This window comes from Phyllobates terribilis, unplaced genomic scaffold (genome assembly GCF_046119375.1).
Source record: "Phyllobates terribilis strain yellow unplaced genomic scaffold, ASM4611937v1 Scaffold_13__5_contigs__length_258822181, whole genome shotgun sequence".
NCBI classification, from domain to species: domain Eukaryota; kingdom Metazoa; phylum Chordata; class Amphibia; order Anura; family Dendrobatidae; genus Phyllobates; species Phyllobates terribilis.
In genome coordinates, this window is record NW_027362773.1 from 130,249,601 (window position 1) to 130,258,763 (window position 9,163).

Below are 9,163 nucleotides of genomic sequence, written 5' to 3' on the forward strand. Positions count from 1 at the left end.
GGAGTATTTAAAACAAGAAAATGATAAGGGTGCCCTTACTTATGCACCTGTCAAATTTTGTTTGAATGCAGATTGCACATTTTCTGTTAGTACAATAAACCTCATTTCAAGGCAGAAACATTACTGTGTCCAACAGTTATTACATATATCAAACTGAAATAGCTGTTGCAAGAACACCAATTTTTCTAAAACATTAAGCTTAAGATTAATAGGGGTGCCCAAACTTTTTCATATAACTGTATATATATATATATATATATATATATAATTGAGACGGTCACTGGTAAAATACCAGAGGAGAGATATGTGTCACTGAGGATGTTAGCCTCAGTGATATGAACCTGGAAAAATGCTCCAGCGCACTATGTGTTGAGAGGCGTTAATCGGCCATGTTAAGGGCTGGGTTTTTGTGAACAGTTGAAGAGTGTGTGGGAGACTGTTCAGCATTGAATGAGTCCAAAGGCTTCATCTTTAGCCTCTGAACTATACCCTGGGGTGGAGATATGGTGAACAGCCTTTCACCCACACTTCACCTGTCCACAAAAAAACAGCCCTTAACATGGCCGATTAACCCCTTTCAGCACATAGTGTGCTGGAGCATTTTACCAGTTTCATATCTCTGAATCTAATATCCTCAGTGATACATATCTCCCCTCCAGTGACCTTCTCACAAATATATATATATTTGTGACCTTCTCACAAATATATATATACATACATATTGCAAATGCATGATGAATCTGCAGAAATTTCGCAATGACGTCCACATGTGTTTAAGTGTTCCGTGCAGATTCACAATGAATGGGTTAAACCAACTATGACTAATCTGTCACATTATGTGGATTCATAAATATCAATTTCCACACAGAATTTTTACACTACACATGGATGAGGTTTTCAAAATCTCAGTGATCTATAGTTTTGCATCTTTTTTTTAATCATGGTTCATATATGTGAACTCAGTTTTATATACTTTTTCACAGAAATGTTTCTATTAAATGAATAATTTATTTTACTACTCTGAAATTCATTAAACATTTACGCCTTTGTAAAAAGTCTGCATTTGATTATTTACGGAAGGAGCGTGTCACCATTAAATATCATATTTATTGTACAGAGCATAAAAGTGAACTACATGTACATTTTACATTATCCAGTGTTGAGTTTCACTCAGGGCTCATTCACACTTCAGTTTTTTTTCACCTACAAGACTGACTGTTTCATCAGTGATTTTTATCAGTATAATCCGAGCCGATATCGACAGGCTCAGCCAACACTTTAATGTGTAGCGAGGCCCCAGACAATTGATTGTCAGGGGAGTTAAGGGTCCGGCGTGTCCATTTTTAGACTGCCTATCATTTCGTTCTCCCAGACGCTGATGACGACTCTCTCATAGAGAACACAGGAGCGCTCGGCCGAACGAGCGCTCCTGTGTATGAGAGAGACGCCCGAACAATGGCGCACCATCTAAGTCTATTTCTGAAGTCAAAGTGACAGCTGCCAGAGGGGGAAGGAGATTGATCAAAGATCGCCCTATAGCACAGATTAGAACGGCATCAACAGGGACATGAAAGCAAAAAATGGTGAAAGATATATCTTTTTATGGTAGAAAATGACTATTTACAGCTTTTTAAGAACTCCTTAACTGCCTCCTACAACTGGTTATACAAAGAAAAAGAACATTTCGGTCCTATATATTTAATTAAGGAGTGTAAATCTGTCATATTCTCTGTCCTGATGTTCTTTACATTAGAATAATTTGCTTTACAAATGAGACCTAATAAGAACAGGCCGGGCTCAGAGGAATTTCAAGTTCTTCAATGCATTACCAATCCCATCAATTCTGCTAATTTGTGTGTGTTCACATGAGTCAGTAGGAAAAACTGTGCCAACGAATCGCTTAACAAAAAATTATCATAATTTTGCAGTTCACAATGAATTCGGCGTATGTTTTCATATCTGAATTACGGGCTGCGTATATGTAAAATGACTTAGTATGATTTTCAACTATATCTGTGAATAAGTTCACTGTCCTTGATTTTTTTAATAAATTGTCCAGAAAAAAAATAAAAAAAATCCTAGATGGAAACCCTGTTTTTTTTTTATTCATTTATTTATTTCATTTTTTTTTAATTTTGAAAGAAGACACCAGTCCCTCAAGTTTAACCTAAACTTAAAAAATTGATCTAGAGGAAAGAAATGAGGTAGATGTTAATTGCTCCATATCAAGGGAAAAATTCCCTCTGAACTCAAGATTTGGCAATCAGGCTGGTTTCTTGGATCAACATCCCATCAGCTGTTGTATATTTTTCAAGAAAGGAATCCAGGCCCTTCTTGAACTTTTGCAGTGAGTTCCATAATCTCGCTGCTTTTACAGTAAAGAATCGCCATCTGTGATGATGATTAAACCTACTTTCCTCCAGTTGTAGACATTGCCTCCTTGTCGTTGTTGTTGCAGGCCTAGTTGTGAAAAGATCATTAGAAATACCTTTGTACTGTGCATTCATATATCTGAATATTGTAATTAGATCACCCCTAAAACCATAGTTTTTCCAATCTGGTCGCCACACCATTTTTTTTTTAATAACCCTCTAAAATAAGGAATAACACCATCTCTGGCCATTACATGACTTGTATCCTGCATTTTCCCTAATTTTCCCATTTTCAGGCTCTATCTCCAATTTTCAGTTCTCTCTGAGCTAGTGGTTGGAGACTAGCTGCTATGATGTCTCATATAAACAGTACACACAGAGAAAGGGATTCCTGTTCTTCTACCTGTTTTATAATGTGTTCAGAAGGAGCGACAGCATGGAGGAGATCACTGAGCTGTGCGGCTGCCTCTGCTTGTTTTCTCACTCTGCCCATCACTCCTCTCTTCATAATCTTCAATATACTGTGTAACCTAACACCTCACTATGCTGACAGTCAGGCTTGGACTGGCCCACAGGAGAACACGAGAATCCTCCGGTGGGCCACCACCCTCTTATATGAGCAGCACTTCTTACAATATCCTGGAATCACTATGTACAGACCTAGGCAGCATCTTATTCATGTAACAATCTACCCAGTTCATTGTTATATACATTTGTGATTGAGGATAATGTCACATTTGCATGTAGTTGAAAAGTGGGGCCCTGGAGTTGGTTACTGGTGGGCCTTGGTATCCCAGTCCGACACTGCTGGCAGTTCTTCTTGCTTTCACCAAAATAGATTTGAGATTTTTTTTACAGTTGATGGAGACATACAATTCTCTTTTAAGATATGTGACAAAGCTTCTTACATCCTCCTGTACTATAGATTTTTAAAAAGTTTGTACTATTTAAACTTTGCCATTTTTTGTTGCAAGTCTCCAGCTTCTCTAAACCCCTCTGTAGTATTGAATTATCCTCCTTTGTGTTGATTACCTTGGAGACCTTTATATCATCTGAAAATATTGAAATTCTACTTTTTATGCCCTGTACAATGTCATTAATAAATATATTAAAGAGAAAAGGGCGATTTGCTGACCTCTGTGGTATGCTGCTATTAACTTTAACCCTTTTAGAGTGTATTCCATTAAAGGGTTTGTTTAAGGCTATGTGCCCACGTTGCGGACCTGAAGCATATTTTTTACGCTTCTCCCTGGCGGGAAAATCGCATGCGGATATTACATGCGGTTTTCCCGCCAGGTAGAAGCGTTTGTGAGGCGTCTTTGCATGCATTTCCGCATGCGAGTTATCAAGCACTTCTCCAAGCATCACTTGGAAAAGTGCTTGACAACTTGTTCAGAATGGTAAAAAATAAAAAAATAAACTTTATACTCACCTTCCGATGCATTCTCTGCCCTGTCCGGAGTCTTGAGCGGCTCACGCTGTTGTGTGCAGGACCTGCGGTGACGTCATTGAGTCATGTGGTGGGTCACATGACTCAATGACGTGGCAGGTCCTTCAGACAACAGCGCGACGGAGGGAAAACATCAGAAGATAAGTATAAACTTTATTTTATTCTTTTTTTTACAGGTTCTTTGGTACCCAGGTCTGGATGAGAGTGTCCTCTCATCCAGACTTGGGTACCATCCGCACATTGATTCCGCTGCGCTTCCGCAAAATTAATGAACATGCTGCGGATTTTTGACCGCAGCATATACGCTGCGGAAAAATCCGCAGCATGGGCATTGACATTGCGGAATGCCATTGGGGACCATGGGGTGCGGATATACATGCGTTTTTCAAGCGTTTACGCTGCGGAAATTCCGCAGCATATACGCTTGAAAAACGCTACGTGGGCACACAGCCTTAGCTTGTTTCTGCTGGAGCACACTGCTCCTCTGCCTCCCAGCTTCCTGATTGTCGGGCAGTGGCTCACTCCTGAAGATTGACAATTCAGACCACCAGGATGTTTGCCTCAACAGCACCGAGGGACATTGAGGTTGACCTGAGCCAGCTTCAGAGCAGCGCTTACAAGCTGTATAGCAAAAAGTTTTCAAGTATGCGCTACATGCCTAGGAAACCGGCCACTTCTGACTTACAGCAGCAGTAGCCGGTAACCTAGGCAATGAACAGTAAACTAAACAATTAAAAATCCATCCATTCTTGAGAATTGAGAGGATTTTTATTAAGGAGTAAATTGCAAATTTGCTTGTTTTTAAAAGAACTTTGCAATTTTACCCATTTAAGAAGTGGAGAATAACACTTTTTCCCATCACTGAGCCAGTTTATTTATTACGCTTTCTTATATAGCGCCAACATATTCTGCAGCACTCTAGAGACATTGTCATCGCTGATCAACATGGTGGCTTCCATATATTAGTAGTAATACTGTATCAGCTAAATATAAAAGCATACCCACTTCAAATACCATGGGCAGCACGGTGGCTCAGTGGTTAGCACTGCAGCTTTGCAGCACTGGGGTCCTGGGTTAAAATCCCACCAAGGACAACATCTGCAAGGAGTTTGTATGTTCTCCCCGTGTTTGTGTGGGTTTCCTCCAGGTTCTTCGATTTCTTCCCATACTCCAAAGACATACTGATAGGGAATGTAGATTGTGAGCCCCAATGGGGGCAGTGGCAATGATGTTTGTAAAGCGCTGTGGAATTATTGGTGTTATATAAATTAGTAAAAAGTAAAAAACATTACAAATGGTGTACACTGATACTGGCATATATTGTAGACTTTTATTTAGTCGGAGGTATCCTGCACCATACAATTAAAATTCTATTTGCTTTACTTAAATTGCACTAAAAGTAGTAAACAAGCATCTTTTCTTAAGCCTTTAACAAATATATATTGTATATCACAATTGTGTTAACCTTTACATGGCAATACTGTAGTTGGCCACTAGATGGCAGCACTAACTATTACCCATCATACTATTTCTATTTTTCTCATTACTTTATTAGTTTAAAAGTATATTTCCTATAATACCAATGATTGAATAATTCTACAGACATTTTATATGATGAACATTTCACATTTATGATAGATTCAATGTGAGCTGTAACTAAATACCCTGCTCAAAAAAAATAAAGGGAACACTCAAATAACACATCCTAGATCTGAATGAATGAAATATTCTCATTGAATACTTTGTTCTGTACAAAGTTGAATGTGCTGACAACAAAATCACACAAAAATCAACAATGGAAATCAAATTTATTAACCAATGGAGGCCTGGATTTGGAGTCACCCCCAAAATTAAAGTGGAAAAACACACTACAGACTGATCCAACTATGATGTAATGTCCTTAAAACAAGTCAAAATGAGGCTCAGTATTGTGTGTGGCCTCCACGTGCCTGTATGACCTCCCATCAATGCCTGGGCATGCTCCTGATGAGGTTGCGGATGGTCTCCTGTGGGATCTCCTCCCAGACCTGGACCAAAGCATCCACCAACTCCTGGACAGCCTGTGGTGCAATGTGACGTTGGTGGATGGAGCAAGACATGATGTCCCAGATGTGCTCAATCGGATTCAGGTCTGGGGAACAGGCGGGCCAGCCCATAGCTTCAATGCCTTCAGCTTGCAAGAACGGCTGACACACTCCAGCCACATGAGGTCTGGCATTGTCTTGCATTAGGAGGAACCCAGGGCCAACCTCACCAGCATATGGTCTCACAAGGGATCTGAGGATCTCATCTCGGTACCTAATGGCAGTCAGGCTACCTCTGGCGAGCACATGGAGGGCTGTGCTGCCCTCCAAAGAAATGCCACCCCACACCATTACTGACCCACTGCCAAACCGGTCATGCTGAAGGATGTTGCAGGCGGCAGATCGCTCTCCACGGCCTCTCCAGACTCTGTCACGTCTGTCACACGTGCTCAGTGTGAACCTGCTTTCATCTGTGAAGAGCACAGGGCGCCAGTGGCGACTTTGCCAATCCTGGTGTTATGTGGCAAATGCCAAGGTTCCTGCACGGTGTTGGGCTGTGAGCACAACCCCGATTTGTGGACGATGGGCCCTCATACCACCCCCATGAAGTCGGTTTCTAACCGTTTGTGCAGACATATGCGCATTTGTGGACTGCTGGAGGTCATTTTGCAGGGCTCTGGCAGTGCTCCTCCTGTTCCTCCTTGCACAAAGGCAGAGGTAGCGGTCCTGCTGCTGGGTTGTTGCCCTCCTACGGCCCCCTCCATGTCTCCTGGTGTACTGGTCTGTCTCCTGGTAGCGCCTCCAGCCAGTGGACACTACGCTGACAGACACAGAAAACCTTCTTGCCACAGCTCGCATTGATATGCCATCCTGGATGAGCTGCACTACCTGAGTAACTTCTGTGGGTTGTAGAGTCCGTCTCATGCTACCACGAGTGTGAAAGCACAACCAACATTCAAAAGTGACCAAAACACCAGCCAGAAAGTATTGGTACTGAGATGTGGTCTGTGGTCCCCACCTGCAGAACCACTCCTTTATTGAGGGTGTCTTGATAATTGCCAATAATTTCCATCTATTGTCTATTCCATTTGCACAGCAGCATGTGAAATTGATTGTCAATCAGTGTTGCTTCCTAAGTGGACAGTTTGATTTCACAGAAGTTTGATTTACTTGGAGTTATATTCTGTTGTTTAAGTGTTCCCTTTATTTTTTTGAGCAGTGTATGAGATTTGTGTCATCATAAAAAGCATGCTGTATACTCTTCATTGTTTTTAGGATAATTTATAAAATCATAAAATAATTGACAACTATAAAGCTATAGGTGTCAGTTTTTGTAGGCCAATATAGCATTGAGGGTCCTGTTGGGGGGCTACAGCTACAATGCAATGGGAGTAATGTCATAGCTCCCAACCGTTCTGTATTCAGCGGGACTGCCCCGGATTCAGTGGAACTGTTCCGGTTTGAGGTCTCAGTCCCACGGTCCCGGAACGTCAGGGCTTTGTCCCGGCTTTTAATAAAGCAACAGTTGTCAGTTTTGTAGGCCAACATAACACTGAGGGTCCTGTTGGGGGGCTACAGCTACAATGCAATGGGAGTAATGTTGATGAGATCCAGCTCGTGGTGCAGAATTTACAGTAGGAATCTGTCAGTAAGGTTTTACACTGTATAGACTCGGGACACACCTCTGAAAAGGCATGTCTGGTCATATCATATTAATGACCTATCATCGGTATAGATTATTAATATCAGATGAGTGGGATCAGTCACCCGGTACCGCCACCGATCAGCTGCGGCAGGATCTAAACATTAAAGTGAATAGCACAGCTCCATTCAGAGTGTAGTGGCCACTGCCGGATACTGCAGATCAGCCGCTATACACAGAATGGAGCCGTATGGGTCATCTATATCACATGACCGAATAACCCCTTTAACAAATGAATTTAGGTTTTTTTATGCAGTCCCATTGCCACAGGTGTATAAAATCCAGCCTCTTGCTGTGCAGTCTGCTGTTACTAACATTTGTGATGGCATGGCTCTTGGGAAAGAGCTCACTGAATGCAAATGTGATACTGTAATAGAATGCCACTGTTGTGATTGGCTGCAGCCATCACATTACGTTTTAACAAGAAGAAATTGTTCAGATGGAATTTAAAGATTGTAGCCGATCAGGGATTGTCTGCAGCGGTCACGTAACACCGACCCTTTGGCTATGTGTCCACGATCAGGATATAGCAGCGTTTTGGAAGCAGCGTATTTATATGTGTTCATTGAACCATGCGGATTTACCGCATGTAATGAATGGCTACGGGTGAAACTACGCAGTGGAGACTTGACCGTGTACGGCCAACCCGGGTTCCACCGTTCTGTATGCCCCCTCCCATCTTACTGCCTCACGTACCTTAGCAAATAAAAACACTGCACCTGTAATTTTCTTTGGATAAATTTGGCCACAGCGGCCATTTTATTAACAAACAACATTAACATATAAACATTATTATAAATAAATAAGAAGGGAGGGGTTCTTGGAGTTAAAAATAGATCTGGCATAACTAAACCGAAATCGAACCACCATGTTACCCTCAGCCGTCCATCACCAGCTCAAGGGCACCAAAAGCTCCCAGGGTAAAACCCCATCCAGAGCCCCAAAAAATAAATGCCAGATCACCCCGCTTAATCAAACCACTGCCTGTAAATTTCCAATAACTTTCCACCGACACTTCTGTGCCAACTCCAAGAACCCCACCCCCGTCACAAACGAACAGCCCTGACCACCTCAGGCTTGTGAGCGCCCCAACACTGCCAAAGCCCTCTCAATCCCCTCCTGTATAGATAATGCCCATAAATCAATTCCAATATCGTTCAGATGCACACCATCCTTTGCCCAAAAATCTCCAACCCCTGCCTCAAGATCAAGATGCCGAACACTTACTCCCCCGTTCCTACCAACAAAAGGTGCTATGGCTCTATTCAACTTTACTCGTGCCCTATTAATGCCCTTCACTGATCTGGCCTCCCTCCATTTTTTTCTCGGCACAATGTCAGACCAAACCGTCAACATCCCAGGAAAAGATGTCCATAACCTTAAAAGATCAATTTGAATATCCCTCATCAATTCCCTAACCGGCCGAGCCACCAAATCATTCCCCCCCCATATGCACCACCAAAATATCCGGCGCCCGGTCCAAACGAGCCGCCTTATGGAATTCAGGCAGCACCCTTCTCCATACCATCCCTCGAAAACCCAGCCACCGGACCACCACTTGCTCTCTGCTAAAACCCAATTGCCTACCGTTTGGCCTCACATCCGCCCGCAGCGC